Here is a 22807-nt window from a genome sequence, read left to right as displayed (position 1 = left end):
ATTTAATTTCTCTGCCATCTCTAAATCTCCTTTTATCTCCCCTTTCCCTCCCTCACCATCCAGAGGGCCAACCGCTTCTCTGGCGGGTTTCCTGCTTCTAACATATTTGAAGAAGCTTTTATTATTCCCCTTAATGTTGCTGGCCATGCGTTCATCATAGTCTCGCTTGGCCTCCCCTATCACCTTCTTACATTTCTTTTGCCACAGTTTATGTTCCTTTTTATTCTCCTCATTAGGGCAAGACTTCCATTTACGGAAGGAAGCTTCCTTGCCCTTCACAGCCTCTCTAACTTGGCTGGTTAGCCATGCGGGCACCCTCCTGGATTTAGTGGAACCCTTCTTTCTTTGCGGTATACACCTCTGCTGGGCCTCTATTACTGTTGTTTTAAGCAGCCTCCATGCACTCTGGAGAGATTGGACTCTTTTTACCCTCCCTTTCAACCTCCTTCTAACCAGCCTCCTCATTTGAGGGAAGTCCGCCCGTCGGAAGTCAAGGGTTTTTGTTAGAAATTTGCCTGGTATTCTTCCCCCAACGTGCACGTCAAAACGGATCGCAGCATGATCACTGTTCCCCAATGGCTCAGTAACGTTTACATCTCTAACCAGGTCCTGCGTACCACACAATATTAAATCCAGAGTCACCTGTCCTCTGGTGGGCTCCGTGACTAGCTGATCTATGCCACAGTCATTTAGCACGTTAAGAAATCCGGTTTACTTATCGTGACCAGAACACAAATTGACCCAGTCAATATGAGGATAATTGAAGTCCCCCATGATTACAACCCTGTCCCTCCTTGTCACCTCCCTGATCTGTTTCCTCATTTCAAGGTCCCCATCCGATTTCTGGTCTGGAGGACGATAGCACGCCCCCAGTATTACATCGCTGCACAAGCCTGGTAATTTAACCCACAGAGATTCTACGGTGTTGTCGGACCCACCTTCAATCTCTACTTTGCTGGATTCTATCCCTTCCTTAACATATAGGGCCACCCCACCTCCAGCACGCCCCTGCCTGTCCCTCCTGTAGAGTTTATAGCCCGGAATTGTGGTATCCCACTGATTCTCCGCATTCCACCAGGTTTCCGTTATGCCCACTATGTCAATATTTTCCCTTGTCACCAGACATTCCAGTTCTCCCACCTTTGCTCGTAGACTTCGGGCATTCGCATAAAAGCATTTGTACATGGAATGCCCCAGGATGCGCTGCTTATTCACTCCTTTGTCCCCGCATCCTCTCATTGTGCCAAACCGTCTATCACATCCCATCACACTACCTTTCCCAATTTCTTTTCCTACCCTGCCTTTGTCTTGTTGTTCTCTAACCTCCCCATCCTCATCCCATAGGGATGAGGAGTCCCAAACCGGATGCCCCTCGGCTCCTGTCGGCCTTCCCCCAGGGATCAGTTTAAAAGCTGCTCTGCCACCTTTTTAATGTTATGCGCCAGCAGTCTGGTTCCATTCTGGTTCAAGTGGAGCCCGTCCCTCTTGTACAGGCCCCGCTTGTCCCAAAAAGTTCCCCAGTGCCTAACGAATCTAAACCCCTCCTCCCTACACCACGGTCTCATCCACGCATTGAGACCCGTGATCTCTGCCTGCCTAGCTGGCCCTGCACGTGGAACAGGTAGCACTTCAGAGAACGCTACCTTTGAGGTCCTGGCTTGCAGCTTCCTGCCTAAAAGCCTAAATTTGGCCTCCAGGACCTCCCAGCTACACTTGCCCACATCGTTGGTGCCGACATGCACCACAGCCGCTACCTCTCCCCCAGCACTGTCTACTAGCCTGTCTAGACGAGAAGTGATGTCCGCAACCTTCGCACCAGGCAGGCAAGTCACCATGCGGTCTTCACATCCGTCGCAAACCCCCCTCTCTATGTTTCTAATAATCGAATCCCCCACTACAAGAAGCCCCCGACCCCCCTCCCGCCGAGGAGTATCCCAAGTGCGTTGGATATGGGCCCATCCCCTGGAGAAGGGGTCCCCCCTAGGGGATTGTTTCCCTCCTCTCCAGGTTGATGTCCTCCAGTCCCGAGACTTCCCACCCGGGCAGCCGAGGAGCTGCACGCCTGAGGCTGGGACGAAGCCTGATCGTCCCCGGAAGTCTCCCCACGGTCCTCCTCTGCCTGCCTGCGCTTCTCCAGGTCGGCCACCAAGGCTTCAAGGAAGCGGATGCGTTCCCTGAGACCTTGGAGCTCCTTGCACCGAGGACACACCCATGACTTATGCCCCAGAGGCATATAGTCATACATGTGGACTCTGCCTGGGTGGTTGGGAATTGGCCCTTCCTAGGTTCTTTCCCTCCTGTTCTCTTAGGCTGGACTGTTTTTGTAACCTCAAGCTAGTTTTTATTTGGGTTTGTTTAATTATTTATTGCTCTCTAGATCCTGTGTCCTGTGTCCCAATTTACTGAACTGTTTAGGTTATGTTCTAACTTAGATTGTTTAACCTGGGTTAAGTATAGGTTTAATTTAAACAAGTAGAAAAACCTGCTTTCCACTTTATCCTCCTCCCTTCCTTCGATTAGGTGCTACCTTAGGTGCAGCTAACTTTCAACTTTGATTTAAATGTCCGACCCTTGGGCTCTTACTCACAAGTAGGACTCTGCTCTTACTCACAAGTAGGACTCTGCTCCTACTCAGAGCAGATCTATGTACCTCCCTTAGGTGCTAACTTTCAATTTTGATTTAAGGTTGATTTAAAGGTAAGGTTAAGGTTAGAAGACAGGGAGTTAGAAAGACAAAGCGTTAGAATGAGTACACTTACCTCGTCGTCGTCGGCGTCGGCGTCGGCGTCGGCGTCGTCGGCGTCGGCGTCGGCGGCGTCGGCGTCGTCCTCCTCCTCCACGCAGAGGTCTACTGAGGTCTACGTGCCTTCTCCTCGCCCAGATGCTAAACTCTCATGCCTTACCTGGCACTTAGTTCCCGAGGCACTTGGTTCCCAGAGGCCACACGCGTCTGGAGAGAGCCTTACCCGATTGCAGGCCTAGCTTTATACTCCTGGCTGGCTCCTCCTCCTTCCTTCCTGATTGAAAGGGGGCTGGCCTTCCCAGGTGAGTTTACAAAAGCTCAGGAAGGCAAAAGTCTGCTGATGGGCATAACCTACTCTGCAGGCTCCTGAATGGACTGCTTAGATTAGCCTAATGGGGCTCTTATCACCTCCTAAAGGTGGTGATTGCTGAATTTCTAAAATTGGCAAGTTGGATGTGGGTAGCATAAGGAGGAAAGCTTGAGGAAGGACAGACTGGATTAATGGACTGAGGGCTAATGGACTACTGGAACTGAAGCTGGAGTGATTGGTGAATGGACTTTGGAGACACTGAGATTAGTGTTTGGCTGCCATGCCCAAGACCTGAGGAGGACCAACATGCTGCTCTAGTGGTGGGAGGAGCTGCTGGCAGGAGAGGGGAGGAAGGAGGGCCTCTGCAGGTAGAACAGGCAAGCTTTTCTGGTTGTGGGGTCCAGCAGTGCTACAGGGCAGAACTAGGGCCATTCTTGTGGAAAGAAGGGGAGCGAATTAGCTCAAAGTGGGCATAATTCTCCAATTAGAGTTTGGACTGGGAATCTGGCAAAACACCAACATGGATGTGGAAAAGAGTTAACTTGTGGATTCCTTTCATGGGGCTTTGGACTTTCTGCATTACTGGAGTAGTGCAGGGAGGAGATGCTTCAGAAGTCATTTCCCCAACTGCAAAGTCTATCCCATTCCATGCTAACTGATAGATGTCTGTTGTGCAGCTATTCCTTACTGACAACAAGGAAGCCACTATGCCAATGTGTTGCAGTGCCTGTGAAAAACTGGTGAATGCAGTGATGGTAGATCTCACTGGCATGGTATGCAAACTTTTTTTTGCCAGAAGGGATGTGCACTCCTCCAAATGACAGTGAGCCTCATATAGAGAGGGGTAGAGTAGTTTAGTCCTGGAGTCTCCACATACAATGCTTAGGGCTGAAAATGGTCTTTCCCAGAGGAAACAGTACTGGCACAGATGCATATATGGTAGTTCCATAGGTAATCCTGAATTCACACTGTGACTTTTTTTGCAGAGCAGCTCATAGAATCTGACACTAGATTCACATATTTTATTCTAAAATTATTTTTAAACATATACTATCATAATTAGGGCGCTTAGAGTATGTCATTTACTTGGGGCACTAAGAGTATGCCTCAGTATGCCTTTTCCCCTTCATCCTGCACTGCTCCTTCTGATTCTTTTATGTCCCAATCCTAACCTGTGCTGGAACAGGTAGGCAAGTTAGGAGGTGGCTGGCGGTCAACTTGGGATATTTTTCTCATTATCCTGGTTAAAGCCCCAGCCACTTCTGGGGGGGGGGGGGAAGAGAGAAATCACTGGTACAAATCTGAGTTGCCCATGTAAGGCTGCTTGGGCCAGGGACTGCAGTTAGGAATTGGCCTATGCTGGACTACCTATAAATTAAGCTTAACCCTTTAAAGGAATGAAAGGTTGAGTTTTATGCTAATATTTCAACTTTTAAATTCATCAGAGTAATTTCAATGGCCAACGATCAAGCAATTGTGTTATTTGCATCTCATACTCACTCGAAATGACACCATGAAATGAATTTTACAGATGAATTGAGCAATTATGTATCTCTCAGGCTCTTTAGATATGCTTTACTCTATGTGCTCTGATGTGCTCACAACTCTGATGTGCTGAGATAGAAACTATTATGTTAGCAAAAAAAAAACCTTGATATTTTTTCATCAGTAGAAAACCTTATTAAATAAGATAAAAAATGAATACTGGAACAGATCCATGTCCACAGTGGAAACATCAATAAGTACTTCTTTCTCTTTAAAAAAAAAATGATTTAATAAAACACAGGAATTAGAAAGTAATTCCTGCTGGATTATTTCAGAAGTGCCTTTTTTTGCAACTGACTATATTGAAGGATGATTAAGAGTGCAAATCCTATCCTCCCCCTTCCCCCCCCCTGCAGCAGCTTAAAAAAAGAGCATTTGTATGCAGCAGCTAAATAAAGGGTCCAGTGGGGTGGAATTGGGAGGCTTCAGAGGAGAAAGGGGATCCTTCCCCCCCCCTTAACTCCTTGGGGTCTCCTTGGACCTGTGCCAGTGATTTTGGTGGCATAAATCTGAGGAGACAAAGGGGGCAGCAGGCTTGAAAAAGGGGGGATAGGATGCAGTATGTGTCATTGCTGCCAGATTCATCCAATCCCGAAGCCTCCCTGCTCCATTCCATCCCTCCCCACTCTGCCTCTGCCATACCTGCTCTGATAGGTGCTGGTCAGTCTGGCAGTGGCTGGGAAATCACTTCCTGTGAATGCCAGCACAATCTTAGGTAGGAATGGGCCATTAGTGCTGCAGTTTGGAAATGGCACTGCTTGACTATCTGTAGCTTCTCTACCTCTATCTATATCTAGGCAGATGATGGAAGTGTATGTGCAGCTACGGTCCATCAAAAGTTGGGAGGGAGATTCAGCATGAATTTCGGCATAGAATTCCTCTTCCCTTTTGTGGGGTGTATTGTGCTTGCTTCTCTAGTTGGAATGGTGAGGTCGAGGTTCCAGTTGGGTGTTGTGTGGAGTCCTCCTGGAATATCTTGCTGTTCATGTTGTGAGGGATAAGAGGTTGTTTGCTCCCTTTGTGCACCCAATGCCTTTTCACCATGGTACCCTTCACCAAAGTTCCCCTTTGAGGGACCAGATGTAGCCCCATGTTGTGCATCGTCTCAGCGGTGATCTGTTTGGCAGCGGGTTTGTACTGAGGCTGATGTGTAGACTGGTTCCCCAAGTTATGGATTGCTTTATTGGCACTTTTGCACAGGTGCAATATGTCCTTTGTCATGTTTTTGTACACAATATTGCTGGACCAGCAAGATATGACTGTTTTAACCTACATACATTCTGCCATCCATTTAGACACCTGGAGTGGAACTGGTACTTATGAGGGGGACTGAGTTTGTTGATCCATATGGCAGGTTTTTCTGCAAAAGTACAATTGCCATATGGAACAGTCATCACAGGAGGACCAATTGGTCTCAATGCAGGAATTGTGCTAAGTAACTCTGTTGGCTCTAGCAACACACTTGTATTTCTGTAAAAGGGAGGGTGCATTATAAGGTTCACATAGCATTTGATTATCAACAGATATCCTAAACAAAGGAAAAAGCCAATGGTTCATATCTATCTGCCCTCTTTTGGGGGGGGGGGCCTTCAGGCCTGAACCTCTGAAGCAGATAATAAATTGAGTGACCTCTGTGGTCTTGCAGTATCCACAGGGGAACAATGGCTGTGATTCATTAGATCCATTTTGCTCACTGTGGCATTTTATCATCTGTCCTGCATTTCAAAGCTATTGAATGAAGTGTAATGGGCTGTAAAATGCTCATTTATCCTATAGATGTGCCATGTGCAGTGTATCTCCTGTACAAAAAGGGAGCAAGGAAATACAAGTAGCTATAAAGAGCAAGTAATGCTGTCAGTCCCAGTTCCTCCTTTTACAGGGGAGTGTCATTGAGATACAAAGAAAATGCAAGGTCAGGTCCAGTGGTTGCATTTTCTGGAGCCGTATCTTACAGCTTGGGACTCCTGAAGCGGACACTGGATACTGGAAGCTTAACTAAAAATTCTCAATTGAGAGTTAACCTCAGTTTAATGGAGAAAGTTACAACAGGCCCTTCTTGTCATTACAGTAGGCCCTTGGCTTCCATGGGGGGATCCATTCCAGGACCCCCTGTGTGGATACTGAATTCTGTGGCTAATGAAATCTGTGGGGGGGGGGGTGTCACACAATTCCTTACCTGGGGGCTGTACCCTTCGGAGGTTGCGCTCAGCCTCCCTTCATCTCAGAACACCTCCCAGATATGACAGGAAGCTACTTCTGGTCATGTCTGGGAGATATACCAGAACCACCAGCTACAGGCTTGGAATCTGTGGGTTTTCAAATCTGTGGATACCAAGTCCATGGATAAGAAGGGGCCACTGTACTTTGTGATATTTCCTTGTAAAAACTATTTATATGCGGATGTCTGCATGTATGGCAAGTTATATCATAGGACAAGATTCAGGGCCAGCCCAAGATCTCCTAATGCAGCATGCGAAATGCTGCCTTCTTACCTGATGATGTGCCACCTCTACTCCTCCCACTCTTCAATGTTCTAGCATTTGTTATCCAAGTAGAGAAGAACAGTAAACTATAAACAGTGAGCATTGTAAGCTATAGTTAAGCAAAAAAACCATTTCCCAGAAGTCCAAAGAGAGTTTGCACAAGCCCTATGAGAGCTCAGAAGCACTTCTGTGTCTCTCACACACTCATCCATACAGACATTGTTACTTATTCCTCAACTTACGTCGGGAACTACACCTCTGCTTCTGGGCAGGGGTGGATCCAGAGTTTGTGTTTGGGGGGGGGCATAAGCACTAGCTTAACTCCAGAGCAGGGGTGCCCAAACCCTTGCCCTGGGGCCACTTGCAGCCCTCAAGGACTCCCAATGTGGCCCTCAAGGAGCCCCCAGTCTCCAATGAGCCTCCAGCCCTCCAGAGATTTGTTGGAGCCTGCACTGGCTCAACGCAACTGCTTTCAGCATGAGGGCAACTGTTTGACCTCTCGCATGAGCTGTGGGATGAGGGCTTCTTCCACTGCTTGCTGTTTCATGTCTGTGATGCAGCAATGGCAGCAAAGGAAAGACTGGCTTTGCTTTGTGCCAGACATTTCTATAAATGCCTTGAGCTATTGCAAGACCTTCATTCATATAAGTTCATCTTTAATATATTCATTTATGTAAACTTATGTAAATTTATTCAAATTTTAAATGTAAATTCTTTTTTTCCCCCAACACAGTGTCAGAGAGATGATGTGGTCCTCCTGCCAAAAACTTTGGACACCCCTGCTCCAGAGCCCAGGTCAGCCAAGCAGATAGACCTGGGCTCCTGCCTGGACTTGGAGCCCTGATCCACCTGCTATGTAGACAAGGGCTCCCGGTTGAACCTGTGGCCTCCATGGATTTGCTGTGTGGGTTGCTGTGTGGGGCTCCCAGTCTGACTGCTATGTCAGATGCCCCATCCAGTGGGCGCTCCCTTTTCTCCTGACTGTGCTCCCCATTCCAGCAGGTGCCCTTAAATTTACATACAAGTTAAAGGTGTTTGGGTCCATAGAGTTGGATATACCATCATTATAATATGAAATCTCTAATACTTGGAATGGCACATTTGCATAGGATATTTTTCAGGGGCTATAATCAGTGCATCCAATCCTGCAAGCCAGTCAAAAAACACAACCTTCTTTTCTGGGGTTCAGCTCCCTATATTTCTAGTTTTGCATTTCACAGCAACACAGATCTCTCCTCTGTGAATATGCCCAGTAAATGATTCTGCCCTCATATCATATTTAAATTAGACTCAAAACAAAGGTGTAGCTAATCAGTTACAAACACTTCCAAACAGGATCATTTAGCCAGATTTCTGCTTCTTCAGCAAGCCCATAGCACAGTTAGGGTGCATTCCTGACCAGTGCTTATGTTGGTGCTGACATAAGGGCAATGCAGCTCTGAGGTAAGGGAACAAACAATCTTTGAGGAGGCCTCCGTGAGTGACACCCAACTGCAGGATGCAGCACATGTCCCATTGGAAAGCACTGACATGGGGTTAGGATTACAGCCTTTATGTGGAAAGTCTGCTTTGGAAACTTAATGTGGAAAGCCACAGGTCTCCTATGCCTTTAACAGGGACATTCTATGACAGCAGCTGTTCTTTTTGCACCAAAGACCAGCTAATCTAATTAAGGGTCCAATCCTATCCAACTTTACAGCACCAGTGATGGAGCTCCAACGTAAACACATGTTCCCAAACCTTGAGGAGGACTCAGTGACTGCCCCTCCACTGCAAGATGCAGTTCATGTCCCATTGGTACAATTGCACCAGTGCTAGAAAATTGAATAGGGTTGGACCCCCAGTTCAAGGTAGGAAATGTTGGGATTCTCATCATGTCAAATGGAACAGAGAAGCACTTCAGAGCTGCCTTCCTTTCTCCCCCCCCCCAGGGGGGCACTCTCTTATAGTCCAAGAGAACCCACTCCTTGGCATGTCTACCCCCCACAGTTTCACCATGAAATACCCTTTTTCCCCATCCACCCCCCTTTTGGGGGGATGTTTAACATCCAAAGTGAGAGTGAACTGAAAAGGAAGGTTTGCTCATGCTTTGACTTTTTAGTTGGTTCTAGTCTGTTTATTCCCCTGGGGGCTGGGAATAAGAATAAGCCCTCAGTTTGGCTGTACTTGTTGTAAAAGGCGACTAAACCGCCACCAGGTAGATGGGACTCCTTAGCCTGGGAAGGCAGCTCATCTGAGAGAAGGAAAACTCTGATCCCAAACCTCCACTGCCTTGTGGCTACATCCAGTTACGGAAAAGGCTTCGGGAGTCAACCTCGAGGCAAAATTCGGAGCTGGAGTCCCTGAGGCAGTTCATGGCTGAACACAGTCACATTCTGGCAACTCCTGTGACGCCGCTGGAACCAACCGTATTGGCCTCTGCCTTTCCATTGGACCATTTCAGCGACGTGGAGAGGGGGGATTTGCTGCATGGGAAACAGCCTATCCTCCATACCTACTTTACCCAGGCTTCGCGCACTGGAGAGGACACTCTGTTCCAGAATCACTATTCAGAGTGTGATACCATAGTCTTCCAAGACTGAAGGGTGCCAACCTAAAATCTGCATGTGTCCCCTGTTCGTGTCCTAACAGCTCCAGCTGGCTAATTGCAGTTCTTGTCAATTGGGGGGAATGGACTGCTGTCTGAGACATGCCAACCCTATGCATGTCTACTCAGAAGTCCCATTATAGTCTGTGGCGTTTGCTCCCAGGTAAATGTGGATGCCATTGAAGTCCTTGGCATGTCTACTCAGAAATAAGTCCCATTATAGTCTATGGAGTTTGCTCCCAGTTAAGTGTGGACAAGACTGCTGCCTAAGAGAGCCCAATCCTAGGCATGTCTACCCAGAAGTAAGTCCCATTATAATCGGTGGGGCTTCTTCCCAGTTAAGTGTGGACAAAACTGAAGCCTCAGAGCCCGATCCTAGGCATGCCTATTCAGACGCAAGTCCCACTATGGTCAATGGGACTCACTCCCAGGAAAGTGTGGATGGGACTGCAGCCTGAGAAAGCAGGAGAAAAGTCAGGGCGTGCAGGAGCTGAGGGTGCACTCTGCCCGATTAGAAGGTCCCCGCCTGCTGCCCACCTGTAACAGTGAAGGTGCAGTTGGCCAGCATGTCTACCCAGCCCTGCTGGGGCTGGAGCAGCAGCAAGAGAGGGACCAGGCAGGGCAGTGGGTGCCCCATGGCTGCGCACTGGAGAGATTGCGCTGGAGGGCAGCAGGGGAACACGAAAAAGATGGAAAAAGAAGCCACCAAGAAGCGCTGCACTGCCAATATGGAAATAAAACCCAGTTCCCTGTTTGCCCTCCCCCACTGCCTTTCCACACTAGTGCGACAGCTTGGGGGGGGGCTATGCATCCATGGCCCCCCCTTGGATCCACCCTTGCTTCTGGGGGCCATCTTTGTTTAAGGAAGAGGTTCTGGCTAGAGGCATATAGTTGGGTACTGAGCCTTTTGAGAGGTTTCAAACACTAAAATGTGTTTGTACCATCTGCATTAGCACTTCTGCAGTGGAAGTTCCCTCCATGAACTTGCATTCTGTGCATTTAAAGTGCATTCTGCTCTTTTGGTTCATAAAGGGAGTGCTCAGCAGTGCTCACCACTGAGGATGCTACCCATCCTGGGTACACACTTTGTTGCTACCCAACTTACCTTTATTAATAACTTAAAAAAAACACATGTTGGATTGTAACCCAAGCATTTTAAACTGCTTTATCTTAACTGTCACTTAACAGAGCCATCTGAAAATAGGGCATATTATGGGCCTCAGTGTATAGATACTCCATGTGTCAGACAGTTTGAATAAAAGGGCTGAATTTCAGATAGTGTTGTCAGGGTCCCCACGCTGCACCCAAGCCCCACCTTATCTCAGGAGAAGGCTCCAGGGCTGGGGAGCCAGGCCACTGGAGAGGGGAGAAGCCAGAAGGACAGGAGGAAGGGCAAGGTGAAGGCAGCACAGGGGAAGAAGGGAGGCCTTTAAGCCCAGGGAAGAGTGGCTCCTTAGGGAACCACCCTTGTTACCTCCCCTGAGGGGAAGGGGAGGAAGGGGCTGTGGGGAGCATGACTGGCTCTAGAAAAGCTGGGAGGCCAGTGAGGCTGGGGCTGGCTTGAAGCTGGGAGGTGGGTGGCTGTGCAGCCAACAGGCAGAAAAAGCCCAGCCAGGGAACAGGACCAGGGTGCTGTAACCCTGTCTCCCTGAGCCAGTCTGAGGCCTTCTCAGGGCTCCCTTAAAGAGGCCCTGCCCCAAGAGCCTCACAAGTGTTTAGAATGTTTATGATTTACAGCTGCAGAATTCTATATGACTTATCCATAACAACTGCATAAATGCAGTCAACATGACACTGCATGTCATAAATAACTCATGACAACAAGGAGTTTACAAATTCACATTGCCATGGACAATCATAATAGCAGAATTACCACTGCTGGAGGAATGCTGCAAAATGTAAAGGAATTACATCAATGGCACCTGAGAAATTCAGAGGCTCCACTAAGCAATGTGCAGGTTGATATGAGAGAGAGAGAGAGAGAGAGAGAGAGAGAGAGAGAGAGAGATGAAACGTCAAACATTATTTGAAAGGTTTTAGGAACAGTTCCTATCTTTCTACTAGTTTGATATTCAGACTTATGCAGTCATGAATTAGGGAAATTGGCATGTATCTGCATGGACAAAAGAAGCCAATTATGTTTTATTAGGATCATATCAGAAGAATGTGTACTAAATCACCATTTCTCTCCAAAGAGGACACCCAGAGTGAGTGACATGACAATGAACATAAGTATGGCATTTACCTTTGGCAAAGAGGCAATCATAGAGAAAGACAATATCCTTGACCCACTGTTTTGAAGCAGGGAATTTGGAAGTTCTTTTTACAAGCCATTTGGTGATGTTGCCTCATGGGAAGAAGTGGAATTTTGGGTGCTCCCAAACCTTAAAGCAAATTTTGTTTCAAGGCTTATATTTCTTTCTTAAAAAAAACAAAAAAAAAAACCTGATTAATATAAATGCTGAACTCTAAATCATAAAAAAATAATTCTAGAAAATATGTAAACCCAATGCTTGGATGCATTGACATTTATTTTATATCACAGGAGGAAGAGCAAGAAAGAGAAACACACTTTTTGTTACTTTGACAAAACTTTAATTATAAAAACACTTTTCTTTTTAATACAAAAATACACAAGCTGATAAATCTTTGTAAGATAGACAGAATAGTTCTTTTTTTCTATGAATATCGTGAAACACAATAGAAAATTTAAAATAATGAACAGCATTCATCAGACTACCATCCTCTAGTCTATCTCATCTAATAGAAAATGCATGTCATTACTGCCACTAATAATGGCATATATATGTTACCATTTCAAGGGAGAATACTGAACATCTGGATTCATTGACAACTTCCAGCAAGCCAAAAAACTAATGGTTCCTATGACAGCTGGAAAGGGAATCTTATAAACCTAGTGCGCAATCCTATCCTGCACTGGAACAGGCAGGTCAAGAGGCTTGCACTGTATCCAGCGCAGGATAGTGGCCACAAGTGACTTAGTTAGAGGCAAGGGGAAGCTTTCCCCCTTACCTCTGGGTAAGGGCCACTGGCCCCTATGGGTCTCCTCGAACTTGCGCCACCTCTTGAAGTGGCACAAGTCTGAGGAGAGCGGAGCAGCTTAAAGTCACTCCATTCGCCCACAGAAAGATGGTTGGGATCTGGCATAACTGCTGGATCCCAGTCCCGCCTCCAGCTCCCTGCCCACCTGCTCCTGGGGCTGCCCACCACCTGGCCTCCCTCCCGCTTCCCCTGCTATCTTTGCTGCTTGCACTGGCCCAGCCAGGCCAACACAAGCCTCAGAGGGGAAGCCGGCATGGAAGCTTCCGTCAGCCTCCGCAGGCCAGCGCTTCTCAGAGCGCCGGCCTGGCTTCCTCTCTAGGAGGTGTAAACATGCCTTACAGCCTCAAGGCACGTTTGCGACCTTCCTGAGCCAGCCAAAGTCATTTCTAGAATTGCGCCCCTAGTCAAATAACAAAAAGCCAAATAACAAAAACCACTTTGTGTTGGTTAGCATGAGAGCTAGCCAGTATAAATCGCTACATTCCATACAGTAATTTGAATGGAGCATGTGCTGTGTTATGATGGAAAGAGCAGACTAATCAATGAAATACAGATATTCATACAAATGACCAAGTGAACTTCCCTTGATTTCATGAGAGTATGTCAAAACCGTAGTGGGTGCAATCCTCCATGCACAGCTGTTGCACAATTCCCATTATCTTACAGAAAGCATGGAGCTCCCCTAGAAATCCCACTGAAATGGATGGAGGATGTACCACTAGGCTTGATGGATTCCTGAACACTGCATTCTTGAAAGTGTAAATTAGAAATACGTTTAAATAGTGTATCTGCATATTCTGTTTCACACAGGATTTTGCATTTTTCAAATTGGATTGCACATCTCGCAATCCACCCCTGCCCATATTTAAAAAGCAGTTTAGGTGGTGATGGTGGCAGTGGTTTACTGATGGATAAAGAATGCACTGTGTGTAGAAGTTGTATACACTAATAACAATATATCCTTGAATACAACATGATAGAGGATGTTTGCTGGAGCACAGCCTATATAACCAGGCATCTATTAACAAGAATCATGGCATTCAAGTTCTGGGAAGTTCACAATAAAGAAGTGATTTTTAACATCTGTTTTAGGAACATGAACAACAGTGTCTGATTTGCACTGAAAGAACCAAATGGAATGTCAAGTTTGGAACTGGGTTGCATAGTGCATTGTATGATAGCTTTGTTAAGACCAGTTGAGTGAAATAAATTTAAACCAATGTGCCTCTGATATGTATTATGTCACAATTTCAGGCATCTGGAAACTGGGAAGCAGAATGATGAGGTACATTTCATTGCAAAGTATGCACATTTAGTATTATTATTAGTTGGCTCTGCTTCCCTCCAACCCGAATGTAGCTGCTATAAAATTGACAGGTCTTATCCTGAATTTTAACTGGGGCCTAGCTGAAAATAATGGCTGCCTGCAGGGAACAAATTGGTAATAGGTTTGAAGAGCATGCAATATCTTTTCCATACAACGCAGTTAACCTTACTGTGTTTCCGATTTAATGCTCTTCAGCATCACTAAATTTTAAAGCCTCCTGTGACACCTGCCTACAGGTTATTTTATATTTTGTAAAATACATTAAAAAGAACAGCCATTCGCTGGTGTTGTCAGGTGGTCGTAGACAACTGATATGGCCTAAACTGCTTCTCAATGTGAAAATCACATTGCCTGCTGTGAAAAGACTATTTTTTGACATCATTGCTGATTGCCTCTCCAATGACTGAAGAGGACAAGAAGGTGGTCTCTCAGATATCCTGGCCCCAAGCTGTATAGGACTTTAAAGGCCAAAACCAGAACCTTGAATGAATGGACAGCCAGTGCAGCTGCCAAAGCAGTTGAACCGCTGCCCTCCAGCAAACACACAGGCTGCCACATTCTGCAATAGTCACATTTCAAAGCAAATGTAATTACACTTGAGATAGGAGTTTGAGGATTACTGCCTTAGGGCCCAATCCTATCCAATTTTCCAGTGCCGGTGCTGCTGTGCCTATGGAGTATGCACTGCATCTTGTGGTGGGGCAGCAGTCACAGAGGCCTCCTTAAGGTATGGGAACATTTGTTCTCTTACCCCGGGGCTGCATTGCGGTTGCATCAGTGCTAGAAGTTGGATAGGATTGGGCTGCCAGAGCCCAATCCTATGTCTGTCTACTCAGAAGTAAGTCCCATTATGGAGCTTACTCCCAGAAAATGTGCATAGGATTGCAGCCTTATACCACAATGTAAGGTATGGCATTTGTACCACCATAGCCCTCTTTTTACATGCCACCTACTGCATTCACTGATCATGAGCTTGAGTGTCTCAGGACTGCACCCGATGTGGGAGCAAACTGCCTTGTCTCCCAGCAACCTTCCATTCAACATTTTGATTCTGGTGATAAAGGGGGTGTGGGTTTCATGGGCACAGTCTCTTTCTCAAGATTGGTGAGCATGTGGCTGTCTGGGAAGTGGCTAATGGGCATTGTCCCACACCTACCTATGGTAAGCGAAAATGGAACACACTGAAGAGATAGCTTACTGTAGTGATACAGTGTCTGGGATCCATGCAGCTACTTTAGGTATGTCCAAGAATTTGTGGCTACTCAGTAGGATTTTTTACTTTTTTCTCCTTACAGAATTTTCTCCTTTTTTTTGCTCAATGCCATATTACTAACATTAAAAAAAACCCTCAGGTTTAAAAATGGCTAGTCATGTGGGTGGGTGAGCTGCTGTGTAAGGAACAGAAGCTGGACATGTGAAATGAATTACACAGTTCTTTGGATCCTCTCTCTTGGTTTAAGCTGATAGCAGTACTGTTGGCACACTGCATCTTATGCATCTTACTACTGGGGCAGCAAGTTCAAGACCTAAAGGTTAGTAGAGGTCATGCCCGATTATCCACTGATTTAGCATCCGCTGATTTGACTTACCACTGATACTGGGTGGAAAATGGCTTGTAAATGCCTTGTAACAAGGGGGGAAAAAGCACCAAAATCTCATTTCTTAACTTTGTGCTGTTAAAGCACACTGGTTATAAGCTCCTCGGGGTTAAAGATAGCTTTAAAGACCCACTTCTGAGTTTCTTCCTTCTCCATTGTCACCTCAGAATGTATCAGTATATAGACTGTATACTGCATTCAGCCATATTTTCATTCCATTAGATTTCATTATTCACAAAATTTAGTGGATTTGGAATTTGGAATTTGCATTCTGGGGCGACAATGAAGGAGAAAGAAACCTAGAAGTAGGTCTTTAAAGATATTTTTCCACTGATTTGGTATCCACTTATTATTATTATTTTTTTTTATCTACTGAGAGTTCCAGAACAGAACCCCAGTGGATAACAAGACACGACCTGTACTGGTGCAATTATGTTCCCATAAATAAAAGTTAGTACTGCCATCTTTTATCCTAGAAGATACTGGATAGTCCAGTGGGGTAAAATGCAAAAGATGTCCAGGAACTTCTAGCAATCATGGTATAACCAATGAATGAACCAATGACCATTCCTTCCCTATTTGATTCATTAAATATGGAGCTAGCACAAAGCTTACTGGTCCTTATAGACCTTATAGACTGGTTCTTACAGACCTATGCAGCAACTTCTGTTTTCAGATTTGGGTGTCATATGAAACACATACTATGTGGTTTATGGAGGAGTCGGGTCCTTGCAAATGCTGCCTCACAATCCCTCCCCCCACACAGATTTTAAAAGAGAAGGCAAACTTGATTGAAACGTTGCCCTTCCAAAGAAAACAACAAAGCAGGTCTGTCTTTTCTGTACCTGCAATAAACACCATTCCTGAATGTGTGCAATCTATAAATTTATTTATTTATTTATTTTGTTATTTACAAATTTATATCCTGCTTTATCTCCCAAGTGGGCATTCAAAGTCAATAAAAGCATAAAATGCAATATAAAAAAATATCAATACTGTATTGGAAATCTAAAAAAAAAAAACTAATTAAAACCTAGGAGCAAAAAGCAGAAGAAGCAGCAAACACCCATAACTAGCCCATAAAACTAACAAAAAGCCAGAACCTTAAAAGGCAAGAATAAAAATAAGTGACTTTAAGTCCCACTGGAAAGCCTCTAAGGGAGAGAGCAGTTTGTAAACTGGGAACTCCAAGTGGCATTGGTACTACTATGGAGAAGGCCCTACTCCTTGCCTCCACCTCACCCACCTCCATAGGTGGTGGTACCTGTTAAAGGGCCCTCTCAGATGACTGGAGAGGACAAGCTGGATTGGAAGAAGGTGGTCTCTCAGATTTCCAGGCCCCCAAGTCATATAGCACTTTAAAGGTCAAAACCAGTACCTTGAATTGGATCCAGAAATGAATGGACAGCCAGTGCCAAAGCAGTTGAACCGCTGCCCTCCAGCAAGCACATAGGCTGCCACATTCTGTACTAATTGCAGTTTCCAAACCATCGTCAAGGGCAGCCCCACATAGAGCGTGTTACAATAGTCTAGTCTTGATGTCACTGTGGCACAGATCACTGTGGCCAGGTCTGCATGATCCAAATGTGGCCGAAGCTGGCGCACTGGCTAAAGTTGGGCAAAAACTCCCTCATTACAGCTGCCACCTCAGAATCCATGAGCAGCTGTGAATCCCCAAGCTGCGGATCTGCTACTTAAGAGGGAGTGCAACCTTGTTCAGTGCACAGGGCAATACTCTAGCACAGGGGTGTCAAACTCATTTAATACAGAGGGATGAAGTTAGCATTCAGGGCACCTGCTGAGGGCCGGAAGTGACGTCATTAACCAGAAAGTGACATCATTAAGCAGCTGATAGCCAGAAATCAGCACTTTGTTCTCATTAACTGCAAATGACAGAAGAGAAAATACGCAAATCTTGATCATATTTCAAGATATGGGAGAGTCCAATTTTCATGGGGGCTGCTGTTTCAGCAGTACCTAATGCAACCTCAGTGCTGCTCAGCAGCTGAGAGCCTGAAGGCTGAATAAAAAGCTTCCGGGGACCACATCCGGCCCCCAGGCTTTATGTTTGACACCCCTGCACTAGCACCTGCATTATGGATTTCTGAACCAGGACAACCCCTGTCTTGTTTGGATTTAATCTCAGTTTATTAACCCTCATCCAGTTCTCAACCACCTCCAGGCAGCACTCCAGGGTCTCCACAGTCACCTCGGAGTCACCTCACTCCAGTCATCTCGGAGAGAGAGAGCTGGGTGCCATCAGCGTACTGGTGGCACCCCACTCCAAATCCCCTGGTGACCTTCCCAGTGGTTTCATGTAGAATAGCATGGGGGACAGAATAGAACCCTGAGGCACTCGACACCTCAAGGGCCAGGGTGCCGAACAGGCATCCCCCTAGCACCACCATCTAGGACTCATTCACCAAGTAGGAGCAGAACCACCACAGAACCGTACCTCCAACCCCCAACTCAGCCAATTGGCCCAGAAGGACACCATGGTCGGCGGTGTTGAAAGCTGCTGTGAGGTCCAGTAGGACCAACAGGGATGTACCCTCCCCATCCAGTCCCTGGCGTAAGGCTTTTCCATCCCAAAGGCTTTTCCATCCCTAAGTCTGGCCTGAAACCAGATTGAAATGGATCCAGATAATCCACTTTATCCAAGATTCTCTGGAACTGATACGCTGTCACCCACTTGCCCAGAAACTGGAGGTTAAAGACATGGAGTCCAGGAGAGTTGTTTTTTTTTTCAGAAGGGGTCAAACCACTATCCACTTCAGGGCCAGTGGCAGGACCCCCTCCGTCAAGGAGGAATTAATCACCCTTCTGAGCTTATGACCTTGCCAGCTGCAAAATTGTTATATTTGAGCAATATGAAGCAGGCTCAGCTGTTGGTCTCAAGTAACATGGAGTAACTTTGTAAACAAATTGCTGTTTTTTAACTTTTATTTTTTATTTTTAACATATATTTATATATTGGACTGTCTGGAGTTATCTGTAAAATTCTATGCCTAATAAAGGTTTGTTGAGTTGAATTAATCACCCTCCCCACCTACTCATTCAGGCACTCATTCAGCCTAAATCAGGCAGATCTAAAAAGCCAAGCTGGGTAAGGGTCTAGTCTAGCAGGTAAGCAGATGGCTTCAAAGGAATTTGTCCACATCCTCAGCCCGTACAAGCTGAAAAGAATCCCACAAAACTGGACAAGAAGTCAACAAGGGGACATCATTGTGGCTTACAAGTCGTGATGAATGCAAGTGATTTTATCTGCAAAGTGCTTTGCAAACATGTCAAAGTGGGCAACCATATGTTCCTCCTGGTCAGTTAGTTGGAGGGGTCTGATGAAGTAGGCCTCACACAATATGGTACAGTTCCACTGGACGGTTCGCTGCAGACACAGTAGCAGAGAAGAAAGATATCTTTGCTGCTATCACCACCATGGAATAGGCTCTATTCAAGTCCGGTCAGATTCAGCCCGGGTTTTCTACCACCATCGCCCAAGATGTCTACCCTGCTGCTTCATCATTCACAGCTCCTCAGTAAACCAAGGAGCCGCTCTGAGTCTGCAGTGTGGCAGAGGTCACTTGGGAGCAAGCTCATCCACTGCCCTGGCTATTTTCATATTCCAGAGGTCAACCAGGGCCTCAGACACTAGTCATGGCAGTTGGAAAATCCCCCAGAGCACTAAGGAAACCTTCAGGATCCATTAGCCTCCAGGGCAGACCATGCAATGCAGTCTCCTGCCTTTGCAGAGGTAAGAAGCCGAAACAAGTCTAAACCTTACCAGGAAGTGATCTGTCCATGACAATGGAGTGATCTTTTCAATTCATAATTGCAATTATGAATTGCTGGCAACAATAATAGCATTCCACCAGTTTTACTCCTGATGACAATGGTTAGGGACCAGACTGCAGGGGTGGTCAGGGGTGGTATTAATGTGGGCCAGACAGTTCTCAATCGCCTCCCCCTCCCGCCTCCCCCTCCCCTGCTCCATACTCAGCCCTCCCCATTGCCAGCTGTCCCCACTTCTTTCATAGGTGGGACGCTAAGCTTTTAAGAGTCTGGTCCTATGCCTGCCTACTCAGAAGTAAGTCCCATTCTAGTCAATGGGGCTTACTCCCAGGAAAGTGTGGATTGTAGCCTGAGAGCCCAGTCCTGTGCCTGCCTACTCAGAAGTAAGTCTCATTCTAGTCAATGGGGCTTACTCCCAGGAAAGTGTGGATTGGATTGTAGCCTAAATCTCATGCTTTGCTTGCTGGGAAGACTTCCTTACTGGGCTGTTTTATTTGTGTAGGCTGGAGCACGGAGAGTCTGCACCATCTCATTCTGAATTCAGCAAATGCTCCCTGGGTTTTTTTAAAGCAATCCCCTCAGTTACTACAGAGTAGTATGAGCTTGGCAATGAGCCAATGGGGCAAAAGGACCACAGTGGAAAAGGATATGTTGAAAGTCACTTTTGCAGAGCCTTAGGAAGAAAAGGGCATCCCAAAGTGCTGAAAAAAATTTTTTTTAATTGGCCAGCAATAAGCTGCCTTAAAATATAGTTTTCGTGCATTTTTCTCAGCCAATTGGAAATGTTGCCCAAAGAGCCAGGGTAAAGGGGGAGTGAGCTCAGATTGTCAGCCCAAGCCTAAAATTCGTGTATGAGCAGTGCAGCCTGACTGATGGCATCACAAAACACAATGCTTCTTATTGTAACCAGGCTGCTGTGGTGAGTGGTGCTGGCCTTAAGGCAGTGACCTCCTTGGAGCCCCTGGCACCAGAATGGAGGGGGAGGACTGGGAACATTTTTGAGTTGAGTGGGGGAATCAGGGATGAGGAGGAGGATTTGGCAGCATCATTTGAAAACCTCCTCACCCTTTTTCTAGCTTTGGACATATGCCACCAAAATAGGTAGCATTTGTCTGAGGAGACCCATTGGTTTCACTGACCCAATGTTTTCACTTCTCTCCTGCAGGCTATCCTGCCTGCCTCCCCACCACCACCACCACCACCGCCACCATCATAAAATGCAGAATGCACCTTTTCTGGTTTGGTGGCAGAGGATAGGATTGGGCAACATTTTGTCCTAGACAAAGAACTTTGTCCTGAGAGTAGGACTAGAACCAGTGGGTTGAAACTACAGGGAGGTAAATTTAGGCTAGGTATGAGAAAGCCTTTCTTAACTGTAAGAGCTGTCTGGCACTGGAACAGTCTACTGCAGTAGTTCTCAAACTTTTGGCACCGGGACTCACTTTTAAGAATGAGAATCTTTTAGGACCCACTGGAAGGGAACTCACGACCAGAAGTGACATCATCAAGCAGGAAAATTTTTTAACAATCCTACCCAGGAGTAAGTCCCATTTACTATCATTGTTAAAAGCATATAGTACATAGTAGCCTGTCAAAAGTGTAGATCTGCAACATTTCCCCAAATGCAGTCACATACCATGTACATGGTTGGCAACCTTCAGTCTCGAAAGACTATGGTATAAGCCAGGGGTGTCCAAAGTTTTTGGCAGGAGGGCCACATCATCTCTCTGACACTGTGTCGGGGGCCGGGGAAGAAAATAATTAATGTACATTTAAAATTTGAATAAATTTGCATAAGTTTACATAAATGAATATAATAAAGATGAACTTATATGAATGAATGAAGGTCTTGCAATAGGGCAAGGCCTATAAAAGGCCTTGCACAAAGCAAGGCTGGCCTTTCCTTTGCTACTGCAACACAGACGTCAAACAACAAGCAATGGAGGGAGCTCTCATCCCCACAGCTCACGCGAGAGATCAAACAGTCACCCTCAAACTGAGAGCAGTTGCATCGGGCCAGTGTGGGCTCCAACAAATCTCCAGAGGGCCAGAGGCTCATTGGAGACTGGGGGCTCCCTGAGGGCCGCATTGAGAAGCCTTGAGGGCCACAAGTGGCCCCAGGGCTGGGGTTTGGGCACCGCTGGTATAAGCCTACAGCACCCGGTATTCCCAAGCGGTCTCCCATCCAAGTACTAACCATGCCTGACCCTGCTTACCTTCCAAGATCAGACAAGATCAGGCATCTGCAGAGTAACAGTTGCTGCCTACCATGTACATACCATCAAGTCTAATATATTAAAAATAAAATATTAAAATGAATGGGGACTCACCTGAAATGGGCTCGTGACCCATCTAGTGGGTCCCAACCCACAGTTTGAGAAACATTGGTCTACTGGAACAGTCTATAGTAGTAGGCTCTCTCACACTGGGGTTTTTCAAGCATAGGTTGAACAGGCACCGGGCAGGGATGCTATCCCTGCACTGATCGGGGGAGGGGGTGGACTAGATTCCCTCCAAGTTGCCTTCTATTGCAAATGTTCTATGATTCTATGTCCTTTACCACCTTTGGAGCCCCTCACATGGCACTAGAAAAAACTTAATTGTATAATTAAAACTGTTTTTGCAGTTCATTTGTACTTGGCAATAAAAAAATGAGATATCTATTATTTGTAATTACTGCAGAAATGACAAGTGGTACTAGGGCACAAAACACTCATGGAATTCTTTAGTAATAACTATTACTGAAATAGTAAAAACAGGCTTACTGTTTTAGCTTTCGAATCTGAAACAGAGAGAGCCAAACTATCTCAGCGGTCTAATACAAGGTGTGTATGTATAATGCAGACAATACAAATGTTGTATAGCCTCACATTCCCAATTATGATTGAACATACAACATCTTTCAGGTAGATGGGATTTTCCCTTCATCTAAATGTTTGCCCATTATTGACATTGCTGAGTTTCAGAACTGGAGATGGGCAGGTGGGCTTCAAAACGAATGCCTCCAGTTACAATCAGCTTTTTAAAAGAGCTTTTAAAAAACACCAGCCAAAATTCCTTTGAATGTCAGCCCATACATAAAATTTAAGGCAATCTGAACTGCTCTCTTTTACTGCTTCTCAGGACAAAAAGCTGTAGCAAGAAGTTCCCAGTGCAAAGATCCCCAAGAATTGTACTCTGCCAAAGTTTTAGGCTTTTACTTATTATATGGAAAAACTACAGTTTTGCTGTCATTATCTCTGACATGCAAGGCTGGCCTTAGGAGCTAAAGGACCCAAAGTGGCAACAGATTTTGCTAGCCCCCCTCCCCTAAGCCCTCTTTCTCATGGGTCCCCTTTCCCATGACCCCTACTCATCCTGAA

This window comes from Tiliqua scincoides, chromosome 1, assembly GCF_035046505.1.
Source record: "Tiliqua scincoides isolate rTilSci1 chromosome 1, rTilSci1.hap2, whole genome shotgun sequence".
NCBI classification, from domain to species: domain Eukaryota; kingdom Metazoa; phylum Chordata; class Lepidosauria; order Squamata; family Scincidae; genus Tiliqua; species Tiliqua scincoides.
This window is presented reverse-complemented; position numbering follows the sequence as displayed.